The sequence below is a fragment of the Tenebrio molitor genome, chromosome 3 (assembly GCF_963966145.1).
Source record: "Tenebrio molitor chromosome 3, icTenMoli1.1, whole genome shotgun sequence".
Lineage (NCBI taxonomy): Eukaryota > Metazoa > Arthropoda > Insecta > Coleoptera > Tenebrionidae > Tenebrio > Tenebrio molitor.
In genome coordinates, this window is record NC_091048.1 from 10011337 (window position 1) to 10026355 (window position 15019).

The 15019-nt window shown below is 37.5% G+C and overlaps 2 long non-coding RNA genes across 3 annotated transcripts; both read left to right on the forward strand.

The window, feature by feature from the left end:
* The first annotated feature begins 7456 nt into the window (after positions 1-7456).
* Positions 7457-8120, forward strand: LOC138126512 (uncharacterized). The gene is made up of 2 exons (XR_011157861.1): positions 7457-7879; positions 7938-8120. It is a non-coding gene; the product is annotated as an uncharacterized lncRNA (long non-coding RNA).
* An 847-nt stretch (positions 8121-8967) lies between these two features.
* Positions 8968-13291, forward strand: LOC138125850 (uncharacterized). Of its 2 annotated transcripts, none has more exons than XR_011157539.1 (4): positions 8968-9615; positions 11658-12044; positions 12099-12197; positions 12326-13291. It is a non-coding gene; the product is annotated as an uncharacterized lncRNA (long non-coding RNA). The 2 variants fall into 2 exon arrangements; XR_011157540.1 differs by having other exon boundaries at positions 12099-12171.
* The last annotated feature ends 1728 nt before the right edge of the window (positions 13292-15019 follow it).

Sequence of the window (15019 nt, forward strand, 5' to 3'; positions counted from 1 at the left end):
AAATTTTTCTCAATCCTTAACCCTTCAGCGGCTGGTGTTACCATATGGTAACGCCTGCAATCACTGTCCAAAACTGCGTCATCTACCATATTTTACGCCAAATTTTCTGTTAGGTTATGTTAATTACAAGCTAAAACTGTGATTTGTTAGTAGTTATAAAAAGATTGGTGGGTTTTTGATAATTAGGGTTATTGATATCTACTCGCAAAACAGACTACATTTTGTGGTCGTAAATAATGGACCTTCATCTAAAGTGACTACATTTTCGTAATGTTTTTTTGTCTTTTTGTAAATTGCATGTTACCTATTGCCATCTCAAATATTAGCTATATCAATATGTGCATGACCAATTGTGAAAGAATAATTTGTCAAGTGGGGGATGTAACATTTTTGTTGGTGTTACCATATGGTAACGTTAGCGGTTTGCATGACACAAAATTACAAAAATAGGGTGTCTTTTATATCGGTGGCTTATTTATTTTTAGAAGAGGTATCACATTGCATAGACTTTAGAAATTGCTTACAGTGACACAGAGCAAATTTTTATTGAGCCGCCTGATTCAAATGTACTAACGGATGACGACTCTGCTGATAAGGATGGTCCTAGTTTGCTAGATAATCTCAGCGGACCGCAACTTCAGGCGAGTGCTGAAATATGAACAGCTAATATGCATCATATGGATGATAATTCTGAAGAGGATGAAGAAGAATGAAGACGGGGCTGCTATTATTCAGAACTTTGATTTTTCGAGGCCAGGAACTGACGGAACAACGTGAATGACACGAGATCTTATTCCATCTTCTAAAAATGTTCTCATTTTATTTACGGGATTCAATATCACCTCAAAGAAGGAGGATATGGTGCCACTGGTACTATAAGGGAGAACCACATTCCCAAAAACTGTCCATTACCTCACAAGAAATATATGAAACGCAAAGTAAGAGGGTAATTTGATTCACATATCAGCAAAGAGGATGGCCTCATGGATGGATAACAACATCGTCAGTGCAGCATCAACATGCCATGGAATTGCAGCAATTGCAAATGTTCAACGTTACTCCCAAGACTGATAAAAAAGTGGTTCAAGTTCAAAGATCTTCTATGATTTCCGAATATAATCGCTGCATGGGAAGCACTGATCTGCTTGATCAGAACGTGTCTAAGTACCCAATTTGTGTTAGACGAAAGAAATGATGGTGGGCAATCTTTACATGGCTGATCGACGTTGCTGTTGTAAAAGCCTGGCTTATTGCTCGTAAAGTCAAACCAAAACTTAGTCAGCTGGAATTTGGACGAGACTTATCTAGCGAGAAACAAGACTCAACCAAAATCTGCTGGACGGCCTTCAACGTCCAAATCAAGTGTCACTCTCAACAGAGTTTCGGATGACATAAGGTACGCCGGACGAGACTATCTGCTGGTGAAAACAGAAGGCAAAAAAGATAACGTTGTGGAGGGGAAGGATGGATTTCTTGTATCCGCAAAATGTGCAGCAAGTGCAACGTGGTATTATGTCAGAGTGCAATTGTATATACATATCACAAGTAAAATGCAATTTTGTACTTCGCTTTTTGCTAGCGTTACCATATGGTAACACAGTTTTTTTTGTAATTGAAAATTGTTTTTTGTAATATTTATGTTTGTAAAAGTTAATAGTACACAAATTAATAATAATTTTTTTTTTTGCATTTAAGGAAAAAATTTAATTCCGCCGTTGAAGGGTTAAGGGTCATTTTGCCACCGGCGGTAAAAGATGAATCACCCTGTATTTTCTGTTAATATTTGGTGTGGAATAATAAATAACCCCATCATCGGTCCTTATTTCTTTGATGGGAATTTAAAAGGAGAAATACACTCACCGGCAAAAAAAGCGGAACACTAATTAAACAACAAGTTTATTCTCATAATACCTATTTTGATGTATTTTGGACAGGATGCGATGATAGCAAACATAACCTTGAACATTAGCATAGGCTATTTTATTAGAAATTTCGCATAAAAAGAAATTTTCTGCACAAAAAATGTTCCCTTTCTTAAATTTACAATTTTTATAATCAAGAATCCTGGGTAGATTTTATAACTATTGTCATTTTTTATTGTTGTTAACGTTTAATTTAAGTACAGAACGTAAAAGAATGCCTCTAGTTAGTGTAGATATTGCCTGAGCATTAGCTTTGATTGAAGATGGTCGTAGCATTCGTTATGCAGCTAATGCTATTGGGGCTCCTGTTACTACTGTTCACAGAGCTGTTAGAAGGTTTCACGAGACTGGTCAGTACACCAGAAGACCTGGATTTGGTCGAAAAAAAAAGCAAGCACACACCGCGACGATAGATTTTTAGTGTCCAATATTTTGAGAGATCGTCAAATGACGGCTGTTATGATTCGAAATCGGCTGCAGGAGGTACGGCAAGTACACGTAAGTGAAAGAACAGTTAGACGTCGTCTTGCGGAAGGTAATTTGGGATCCTATAGACCAGCAAAAGGCCCAAAACCATCGTAGACTCCGTTTAGAATTTGCACGGCAGTACCAAGACTGGACCGTTAATCATTGGCATCGCGTTCTTTTCTCAGATGAGTCGAGATTTTGTGTACGATCTCCAGATGGGCGTGAGAGGGTATGGTGAAGGCCAGGAAAACGTTTTGCTTCATGTATATTCTCCACAAGAGAGCCTTTCCATGGCGGGTCTATCATGCTCTGGGGTGGAATTTCTTTTGAAGCCCACACAGATCTAGTGCTCGTAGAAAATGGATTTCTCAATGCACACCGATATATCCGCGAAATTCTGGAACCACTTGTTGTGCCTTATGGACCATTTATCGGCGAAGACTTTGTGTTTATGCACGATAATGCTCGTCTGCACATAGTACATTGTGTATCTCTTTATCTTGATACGGTTGGAATTTATCGAATGGACTGGCCTGCATGTAGTCCAGACTTAAACTCAATTGAACATGTGTGGGACAAGTTGGAAAGATAAATTAGGAGTCGCCCCGTTGTACCAGATAATCTGAATGACCTACGAATAGCGCTCTTGGAAGAATAGGAACGTATTCCTCAGGACTACGTTCAAAATCTGTTTGAAAGCATGCCGAGAAGGATGGAAGCGGTGATCAGAGCTAGAGGAGGAAATACCCGCTGCTGAAAAATGATAATTTTTTGTTCGTTCTTGTTTTGTTGACTTATTTTTGAATAAATGTATTGATTTGGTTCTTTTTTCTAAAAAAATGTTTTTTCACTTCAAATGACGTTTTTTCTTTGCTACCATTTATGTCTCACGTTCAAAAAGCAACAAATATTAATTTTTATTGCTTTTCTTACAACAAATGCTACTAATTATTACAGATACAAATACGGACAAATAATAGTGTTCCGCTTTTTCTGGCGGTGCGTGTATATTTACATTTTTTAGAAAACACAATTAGGTCCATTGTTGGAAGAAATTGATTTAGATATAAGAAGAGTTCTGTGGTTCCAACAAGATCCCCCCCCCCATTTTCACCATATTGTAGACACCAGAATGAAAATTTTCCAAATCGATGGCTAGTGTTACGAGGTCTAATGCATCGCCGCATTAGAACCAACGTACAACGGTCGCAGGGGCTAATGACGAGTTGGATTGGGGGGAGCGGGAGCGCTCATTCGAACACCGTCGAGAGATCGAACATAAACAGTAGACCCGACGCGAACTAGTGACCCAGGATAACCATGACTTATCCGGAAAAAGGTTTGCGTCACCGTCGTCTTGCGGATCGACCCGGGGACACTCGAAAAGCATATCGCCGTTGAGCGGATTAAGGGAGTCACCAGTACCGAAACTATAAGTAGAAACGCCTTATTTCCCCGAACGAAACAACTACGCCATTTTGTGGCGCGCAGGCCTCGCTATCTGGAGCACCAGCACCGGGGGCGAGAAGTAGAGACGCCGGTTGCTCACTCAGCCCCGACACCGACTCTGGCTGGAGGCTGCCCCGGGCGGGCACGGAACTGTCCACTCGCAACCCAGCACCGGAAGCCCAGCGACCCAATCAACAGTGACATATGTTCCCCAGTTAATTTAGTTGGACAATATACATATTGGGTGATTCAAAATGATTGTGGCCAAGTATGGCAACTATGTACGAAAATTTATGTGGCAACTGTGTGAATGAGGTAGAGTTGTCATTTGTATGACATTTCATAAGCGTGCATTTGATTTTTTTGATATCATTACACATTGATTTGACAGTTTTCAAAATTGCGCGACTATGAACTGTCAAAGAAATATCAACTCTACCCTACCTACACAGTTGCCACATACATTTTCCTACATAGTTGCCATACTTGGCCACAATCATTTTTAATCACCCAATAGTTACATAAGTATACGAACGTGTATTACCAAGGCGATCTTCATTTACCAGGCCATGACACTGACCAAAGACAGTGTGCTATGGAATGGCCTACCACAGTCTGGCAACATTGCTTCACCAACATTTGGTGAAAAAATTCGAAATCCACTAAACCTGTCATTGAATTTGCATTTGTCAAATATGAGTGATCTAATTTTGCGACAGTTCAAAAATGCATTATTGCATTGTAATATACAGTTTAAATCCACCTTAGGGACAGAAAAATAACGGTGCTCATTACTGATAATATTTCAGATGTTCTGCTGTGTTCCGGGCTATTGAAACTGTTTGGTTATAAACTAACGCGAGGTGGGCATTTCCAACTTAAATATAACAATTTTGTTCTCCCCATTGTTTAAATCCCACCCCATTTCTTGTAACTTGCTTCCCAGTCTCATTTCAATGTTCCTTTTTAAAGCCAAAAGATTTTCCGCAGTGATTGTGTGGTCATTACTAATTTTGATCATTTCTTCCCAAAATGAAATTTCTTCGTAATTAGAAGTTATTTGCACCGCGTTTGGTAGAAGTCGCTTCATTTTGTCCCCATTTACTCGTATATCTGTTCCCCTAAAATATTTAGCACAAGCATGGCTGCTTTTGCGATTTCTTCACTTTTCGATTATTAAAATTTCTTTCCAAATTGGCTTTGTTTCCTCATTTGATGGAAACTTAAATACAGGTACCTACGTAATTTGAAGAAGAAGACGCATAATTTGAGTTGCAATTTGGTACGCAACACTTAAAAGGCGCTTTTAATTCAGTTTGACGAATTTGACCAAGGACTTGTCAAAATTTATTTTAAATGTCGAATTGGTTTCAAAATTTTAGGAACATCGTAGGTCATGGAATGGACTACCAGAGAATGTGGCAACGTAGCCAGTGTCCTGGCCTGTAACTTTAGACCGCCTTGGTATTACAGTCCCTCCCTCCTCTTTCATAAAGTGGTTGCGTTTTTGAAAAGACGAAATGAACGCTATGTTCCCAAGAAGGCTAAAGTTCTGACCAAGGAGCAAGTGGAAAAATTTATACTTGAAACTCCTGACGAGAAGTAGTTGTTTGCCAAAGTCATTACCATTTTTGGTGTTTTGGTTGTTGTCGGTGCGATGAGCTGCAATCCCCCACTTTAAATGACGTGGAGTACTTGGACAAGTATATTGTTGTCAAAAAAGTAAGGACTGGGGTTGTTCTTCATGTACCGGAATGAAAAATGTGTCGCCCTAAATGCAGGTCAGCATACTGTTGGCACAATACCTAAAAAAATTGCTGAATATTTAGGATTACAAGAACCTGCATTGTATACCGGTCACTTATTTAGACGGACTGAATGAATATCTTGGGCACTGGCCCGACCTGTATATCCTGAAGTTTTAGGTCCTTGAAGATGCTACCTACCGGTTAGCGTTTACACGTTGTCATTAAGAGTCCGTTCCCGTGGGAGGGCACCGGCTAGGTCAATGGGCTTCCCTCCCCCCTTAGTCCCACACATACCTAAATGCGAACCGCGACGCCCGTTACCCACGGGAGGGTGGGATTGGGTAGTCTGCCGGAACGCTTTATCGGTAAACAGATTGTGGTCTGCCATTTACCCTGGACCGCACATGGGGGCAGAAGACCGCAGTCTCCCCCGTTGCCTTCTTGCCCGAAGGCAAGAAAGATGTTACACCGCGCATCGGTCCCCGAGAAGGGGACCCTTGCAGTGTATCCCGCGCATCGATCCCCCGCGGGAGACCCTCACGTAATCCGCTCATAAACCTCTCAAAGTCCTCAACCCAGCATGATCGTCAACTTCGGGGAGCTGTCTGCTCCCCTAATCTTAGTGGCCCAAAGACAAGCACCCCGTCCACCTTACGGGGACGGCACAGTTCGCCCGAAGGCCCACTCTCGGCTCCTGCCACGAGCTATCGAAAATCCCGTCAATTCCTTCTCAAGTCCGCGCACGTTGCCTGGTCACTACTTCGGGGAGCTGTCTGCTCCCCTAGTTTAAAAGCGGGTGACCTGAGGGCCACCCACCCCTGTTCACCTTTCGGGGATACCATCCGATGAGCGGAGTAGATAAAGCTCCTTCTGAACCGCCCGATTTGCCCATAAAGTCTGATACGACCGACCGTAGACCCGGTAGCACCACGGGGAGGTTTGGGTGGAGTGTCCACTCACGATCTCGGCCAACCACCTGCCGCAATGTGATCTCGGGTGATGAGTGAACACCTTCTACCACCCATTTAGACGGACTGAAGCAACGATAGTTGTTGATGCTGGTGGCGATACTTTAACGTTGAAACGTGCAAGGGGATGGAAATCAACACAAATTGCAGAGAGCTACTCAATTAGTAATAAGATCAAAATATCAAAAAGAAGGTTTCCACTTAACCAATTCAAGCCATCTACTTCTACAGAGTATACAATTGCAAATACAAGTGATTTAACATGGTCTGGAAACTTCAGTATTAGTGGAAATAACTCCACTATGAAATTTAATCTATACGATAGTAATAAGACACACTTGTCAAATATCAATAACAATTAAATTACTGTTAAAGACTTTGTCTGTCATTTCAAGTTATATCTAATACATACAGGGTGTATCTGAAATACGTGTGTTAATTTTAACCGGAGAAAGAACTCGCCAATTCATGAAACTTTTCTCTATAACATTTTTACGAAAAAGCATTAAACAAATTAATCTAGAATTTGGAATAAATTAGTCATCAAAGTGTATATCCACCCATGGTTAAGGACGAAAATTTTCTGATATAGAAACGGAGCCTTGTCAAAAAGTTACATTGTTATACCCACCGCCGTCTTGATCGTTGACATATTTCACTAGACATCTGCCTGCGAAGCTTTAGTGCTTGTGATCTCCACGGCGCCACTTTAGGGGGGAATGTCACTAAATAATCATAACCTCACAAACAAATGTATCTAATGAATTCAGTGAAATTGTCAAAGTGTAGTGTCAAAGAGTGTCACAGTTTAAAACTACCTTTAATAACAAAAATTTTATTAAATTCCGTTAGTTGTAAACCTATTTCTAGAATAGTATTATAGCTATTAAGACAAGGGTTTTATAGACGATTTAAAAATCGAGATCGTAGTTTAAATCAGAGCGACCGCAGGGAGCGAGGATTTAATAGATCGAGATTTTTAAACTATAAAACACGTGTTGTCTTCAAGATTTTTTCTAACACTAACATCTTATCAGAAATTTTAATAAATTCAGAAATTATTCGAGGCGCGTCACAATACACAAAATGCGGAGGTTGCCGTGGGTACTATGGTTATAATATCAACAAATTTGGAAAAAAACAATTTTCAGCGTTGAAATGTGCCAAAACGTTCCAGAAGAAATAAGAAAAAAGGGGCAATTTGTTACCAATGAAGTCTAAAAGTGCATACGAAAAGGTGTATGTTTCGTTTCAAGGCCGGAACAATAAAAAAAAGCATCACGGAGGTAACGGAAGATGTCATTTTGGCTTTTCTTGATATGGGGTAAGCGTGTAGAACTTCATTAAAAGTTAATTCACACTACGGCAAGAATCATTTGAAGAAAATGTAAAGATTGCCATTTTCGATGGCCGGGCACTTGCATTGGATGAAACAGCAGAAGTTAAAGAAGAAGATGTTAGGAACAAGAGCACGAAGCTAATATGGCAATTCCAATTCAATAATTGTACTTTTCACTTTTGTGATAATTACTGTAAAAATGATGAATAAAATGTTACTTCAATAATATGTGTGAGCGTATTTTATGACTCTATAAGATACGTTGCTATTGACGACGTGTCTTATAGAGACAAGCGTATTTTATGGGAAACATAAGGTGTGAGCTCAAATGCACCATGGAAACAGTATAAGATATTAGTGTTAGAAAAAAATTATAATTTCATTCTTGGATTTGCAGTACTATGGCGGCCAAAAAATTTTAGCCGTCACTATCTTGACATTCACATAAAGTGTAAATAAATCTTTATGCACGATTATACACTGACCGGCACAAAAAACGACTCACTTTGAATTTTATTAATATAATTAAGTAATTCATTGTCTTAGATTTTTTTTTTGATATCATGTTGTATTGATAAGTGTTATTTAAGTTATTCTTTGTCAAAGAATATCCGACAAATAAAACATTAAACACAGCAAATAAAATTTTAATAAAAAAAAAATTAAAGTAATTTTCCAGAAAAAAATTTATGTTATGAAAAATTGCCAAAATTTGAACAGCATTTTGAGTTAGTATCTCGTATTGTCACATTAAATCTTTTAACAAGTAAATCAACCGACAAAAACACAACGTGGAAAAACGCAAATTTTCTAATTATTTATTTAAAGAAAACAATACGGTTGCCATGGTGACTACTCCCGATCATTGAAAATATCCCAATTTAACTATAATAAAGAAAAATAAGCACATATGTAATTTCAAGATCATTTATTAAAGAAATCATAATGAGCCGTTTTTTGTGCCGGTGAGTGTATTATAATTTGATAATTATGCACAAATTTTCTTGACATAAACGCCTCATTATGGCCCACGGATCACTTTACGCCCGTTTATTTTTGCGCGATTGTACTCTATTTGGTTGTTTACCACGTCTGTTTCCAAGATGGTAAGCTCTGTTTACTCGTTGCTAACGATAAACTCGATGGTAAATAATTTTTGGTGTTCTAGAACGGTATTTTCAGCCTTCTAACATTTTTGCGTCCGTACATTTCGTTTTTGGGAACATTATTGCGTCCAATACCTTATCGCGTCCGTATAACGGACGCGATAAAGTCAAGACGTGTTTTCCTCTCCCCCCTGCCCCCACTTTAAAAATATCATTACGTCCGGATTCTGTTCAAATTGGACAATAACTCCCGTGAAAATCATACAGCCATCTATAGGGATTATAAAGATACAACAAGATCTAACAAATTTCAGTGGACGCAACAGTGTCGGAACTTGTAGGAAACTGTGTAATTTAGTTGAACCAAACCGCCGATAGGGGCGCTGAGTGAATATACTCTGCCGTATATTACAAGACTTTTTCCGGATATTATTGCGTCCCTATAGCGGCAACACTGCAGCGAATCTATTTTTAGATTCTAGTTTTCGCGCTCGAATTTCATGCAGATTCAATCATATTATTATTAATTTATTAATTACCAACGTCGCCGGAGCAGGTGAAATATGTCGCGGGGTACTAAATTAGTGGCATTGTGTAAACAGACGGCAGCAACAGGTACGTAAAATATATCTTAAGCTGTAGAAGTTACCATTTAAAGCATTGTTTATTTATGAAATAACGTCAATGTGACAATTAGTTAAAATCATTATTTAAATTTAATTAAATGATAATTGCTTAATATTAGATAATATTTATTTAAATGGAATAATATTATCCTGAAAATTTCATATAAGAACGAATCTTTATTTTATTTTATTTATTATTATTTATTTATCTTTATTATTTATTTTATTTATAGGCAGAATATAGCCTAAGGGAGTCCGTTTCGGCTCAGGGACGCGAGGGTCGCGGGTTCGATTCCGACCCAGGGCGAAAAAAAAAAAAGGCTATATTCTATCTCGTGATTCGGAAGTCACATTAAGCCATTGGTCCCGGTCTATTGAGTTGGTCATCACGCCCCTCATAGATTTGTAAACCAGTCCTAGACTGTGTAACAACATTCTATTTTTTATATTGCAAAGAAAAAAATAATTTGATTTAATTAAAATAGACTCAGTTTGCATAAATTCTCTTGCCATTTACGACACCGTTTTTTCATTATTTTTAAAGGAATTACAGGTACAGTCGCGAGCATTAAATCTTGGTCGTCAAGGTCATATTGAAATTTATCCCTACTGTGACAAATTAAATTTTTCCAGTTTAATTAGGCTCAATATCAATAAAACGTCAATCTAGAAAAAATATATTCAAAATTATGGTCCCAATATCCTACTTTAACAGAGTAAAAATTATTTCACTGGTAGAGACTAATGTGTCAGAAACTAGGGTGGCGACCCAGTGGGAACTTCCACAAAGTTAACAAGTTCTTGACAAGACAAGACAAATAGAATTTATTAGAGGTTATGTCCGTTACACAATGGGGCACTTTCCATTGTATCAAAGAATGACCTTGACGACCAAAATTTATTGCTCGTGACCTATGCATATAGTTGACTCAAGTTGCAAAAAACCACTTGACATTTGCAACAGCAATTTTTAAATTTTTTGAAACAAATAAAGGCACAAAGGGACCAGAAATTCTTAGTTTGGATTGAATATTTTCCATATAAGTGCAGTTTTAAAGTAATTTCAAATGACTAATGCCATAAAAGTGGTGTTGCAAGTGCAAAGTGGTTTTTTGCAGATTGAGTCAAGTTTACTTATTAGTTAAAGTTAGTGTTTAAATTTAATTAATTCACAATGATTTTAATTCATAGTTATACAGTGAGTGGCAAAAGTATGGATTAAATTTATTAAAAATTAAACAAAATTGTTTTCAAAAAATCTTTGGACAAGTCAATTTTAGTTTATAAAAGTACATATTTTAATATGAAATAAAATTTCAAGCAGTCATTTGTTTTCGAGTTATGACGTCATCGATAGTTTTTTTTTGAATGGAAACGCCCTATTTTTTTTTTATTCTGATAGGTCTTCTAATTGTCTAAATGGCAGTATAAAAATCTTGTTACCTTACATAAGGAAATTTTTGAGAAAAAAAAAATTAATTTGGAAAAAATAAATGTTTTAATTATATTATTCAGCATAACAGACCAGACATTATTATTTTAAACAAACAACAAAAGCAAGCATATCTTTTAGATATAGCTGTTCCAAATTCACACAATATAACACAGACATATAACACAAAAATTAATAAATATTTAGTACTCTCCGTTGCTATGAGAAATCTTTGGTGTTTAGAAAAAAATTTCGATTTTACCACTTATAATTTCAACAACGGGAATAGTACCGCAATCAATTTTTAAAAATTTAAAAATTTTGGACTTAGAGAACACATTGGTGGTTGAAATTCAAAAAGGTATATTATTATACTCATGTCACATCGTGAGGAAATTCCTTAACATTGACACATAACATAAAACACAAAAAAGTCAAAATGTGCAGGCGAGACGCCGGTAATTATGTTGATAAGCACTGCACTATTACTTGATAGTATTATCCGTAATAGTGTATGTACTCCGGCAAAATTGCCGTGCCGCCGGGTGAAGGTGGGATATGATAGATTATTATAAAATAATATGTTACTTTTCATTCAGTGCCAACTACCATTATCAACAGTCCGACAGTCACTTCCACGACAAGTATGAATAACTTTTGGAACACTCCTAAGAAAATCAACTGGTTTTGCAACAGACCGATGTCACCAGTGCCGACTCCTACGCAACTGGAAGATTCGTGTACTCTCCTTAATTCTGAAACTGGAATATTCCCAAACAATGTTCGTCATATTTAAAATTCTTCGCAAAAAAGTACCTAATTAATTCATATTTCTGTCTTCGTAAGCATCACTTACTACAGGCCAGAAACTTAATGAGCCCGAAAGTGAAACTATCTCAAAAAACTGCGGTCAAAAAATTGTGATCCATGACGTTAGAGTAATAATACCCTCACGAATCGCAGTGTCCTCTACAGGATCCACAAAGGTGCTGTGAGTCCATACATTAAAATTTGAATTAATATTCCAACTAATTTTCTAGGAACCGGAAAATCATATTTCTCCAGATGAAAGTTATGACTCATTACCAGATCCGTTTCATAATTCCAGTGAAGGTGACTCGTTATATTCGCCTAGTGAAGTAAGTAAATGAAAGTGTGAAAGTGAAGTAAAATTTTAGTCTTTTGAAAGCTGTGTTGTATGAAACAAAAATTACTGCACATTCCTAATTGCATTTGCAAGTAAAGAATTGTTTTTCTGTATTTGCAGAGTGACGAAAACGTTAGCCTCCGCAATTCCCCCTTAGTAACAAGAACGAGAGTTAGGAATCAAAACGCTACAATTAGCAAAGGAGATTCTCTACGGCAAATCAAATTTCAACTTTCGCCAAAATTAAATGAGGAAGGAACAAGTCAGATTAAGGAGACACAAACATCAGTAAAATGTAACGAAACAGATAACGCAAAAGAATTGTTTGAACCAAAAGGGGAGCAGGGGAGTAAGGGCCAGAAGCTTTCAAAGTGGAAACCTTACAAGAGGAAATTAGACTTTTGCTATTTTTGTGAAGCGGAAGTTCAGAATTTTGCGCGACATATTAAAAGGAATCACTGTATGGAATTAGATGTCGCAAGAATATTTTCTAAACCTGTTAAAAGCAAGGAAAGAAGAAATTTATGAAACAATCTCAGGAGAAAAGGGAATTTTCTGGCAAGCGGTAAAAAATGCTTCAAGCCTGTACGCCAGCCAGATTTACCAAATGAATCTCTTTTGCCATGTGATAACTGCCTTGGTTTCTTTTCAGCCAAGCTCTTGTATCGGCATAGAAAAAAATGCCTTGGTCGAATATCTAAAGGTGGCGCACAGGCTGCAGGTCAATCCATACTTTCTAACAATTCAAAAGTGGATAGAAGATTGAAAGAAACGGTATTTCCACATATGCGCGCGGATAAAGTCAGCCTGGAGGCCCAAAAGGATGGCTTAATATGTGCGTTTGGAACAAGGTACCTGAATACACACAGGGAAAAGCACTTTGTTAGTGTAATGTCACGGAAAATGAGGGAACTTTCTAAAATGTTAATGGAAGCCCGAAAAATTGAGCCAACTATAACAACGATGCTATCAGCACTACAGCCGCATAATTTTGATGTTTTTGTGGAAGCCGCAAAGCAGCTGGGGAGATACGATGCTGAAAAAGATGTTGTGACATTGTATGCATATAAGAAAACCGGCGTATTTTCAACTGTTTCTTCTGTCAAAGTTGTGGCAGACCTAAAAACACTGATTCACTTGTTTGAAACAAATTGGAAATTTGACATCTCCTCACAGGCAGCAAGTAATTTAAATTTGAAGAAGTGGAACAAAATTACAGTTATTCCTTTGGCAAGCGATTTAAAATTATTGAGGAAACACTTAATAGAGGTAGCGGAAACTGCTTCAAAACAATTGACAGGTGCAAGCAGTTCAAGCAATGTTAGCGCCTATAATAAACTAGTGGAATCTCTGTACTGCAGGGTTATCCTGTTGAATAGGAAACGTTCGGGTGAGCTGCAAAGGATGCTGTTACATACTTACCAAAGCGCATCGGAGAGGCCCGAAAATGAAGAGTACAACACAGCCGTATCGTCAAGTGAACAAATTCTGCTAAAGAACCTGAAAAGAGTTGTCATCAGAGGTAAAAGAGGTCGAGACGTTCCTGTACTTTTTAGCAAAGACATGCAGAATCACATAAAAGTACTACTTGATGTGAGGCACAACTTTGTTCCAAAAGAGAATCCTTATCTTTTTGGAAAAGCAGATTCATTGTCACACATAATAGGTTACAAAACCTTAACTAAATACGCAAAAAGCAGCGGAGTAAAAAATCCATCTTCAATATCTTCTACACACCTTAGGAAGCACTTAGCTACTTTATCACAACTATTCAATCTATCTGAAATGGAAGTTGAACAACTAGCAACATTTATGGGGCATACAACAAATGTTCATAAGAATTCATATAGACTTCCAGATGAAATTTATCAAACGACAAAAATTTCGAAATTGCTCTTATTGATGGAGAGAGGTGGCACAAAAACGTTTAAGGGAAAATCATTAGACGAGATTGACGTTAATCTGGAAGAAAACTTATTAAATCATGTGGAGGAAAATGACAAAAGTGATGCTGAAGCTACAATTGACGAGGATACTGTACCCGACAGTAGCAAAGCGGCTTCATCTAGTAGTACAGAACTTGTCGCGTCGGATCCTGTCGTCCCTAAAAAAGGCAAAAATCGTACCGTGGTTCCTTGGACCACTGAACAAAAGAAAGTAGCGAAGCACTTTTTCAAGCACCATATTCGTGCTGGCAAAGCCCCTAAAAAGGAAGAATGCGAACGACTGAAAGCACAACATACGGAATTATTGAAGGATAAGGAGTGGACAAAAATTAAAGTTTTCGTGCGAAATGAGTACACTAAGCAGAAAAAGTTATATTTTGCTGTTTAATATCAAATAAATGTATTTTATGTTGTATTTGATACCTTTACTTTTTTGTGCTATATATTACTAGAAAAATGTTTGCTTTATGATTTTCGTGCGTTGCAAATTGCACACCTTAATTTTGCCTTTCCTTTTTATAATTTCAAGTCTAAAATGCTGTTGGATTCTTTCTTAACAGGCTCTCCACCAGCAAAAATAAAGTTGTACATACTTCAAAGTATTTTTTTTACTTACCTGTTGTAGATTTCGAATTTTAACAATTCAGTGCGGCGACATCTCAAGAATAAGGTGTATGTAACAAAACCGAACAATATTGAGGACCTTAAGCAACGTACTAGATATTTAGTTGGCCAAATTACACCGAAAATATTACAAAATATAAGGGATTCATGTTACTATCGATTTGCAAATTTGCCAAGAAAGAAACGGTCCCCATTTTAAACATTAGTTGCGTTAAATACGAGGGGAGTGTTTTATGTTATCTAC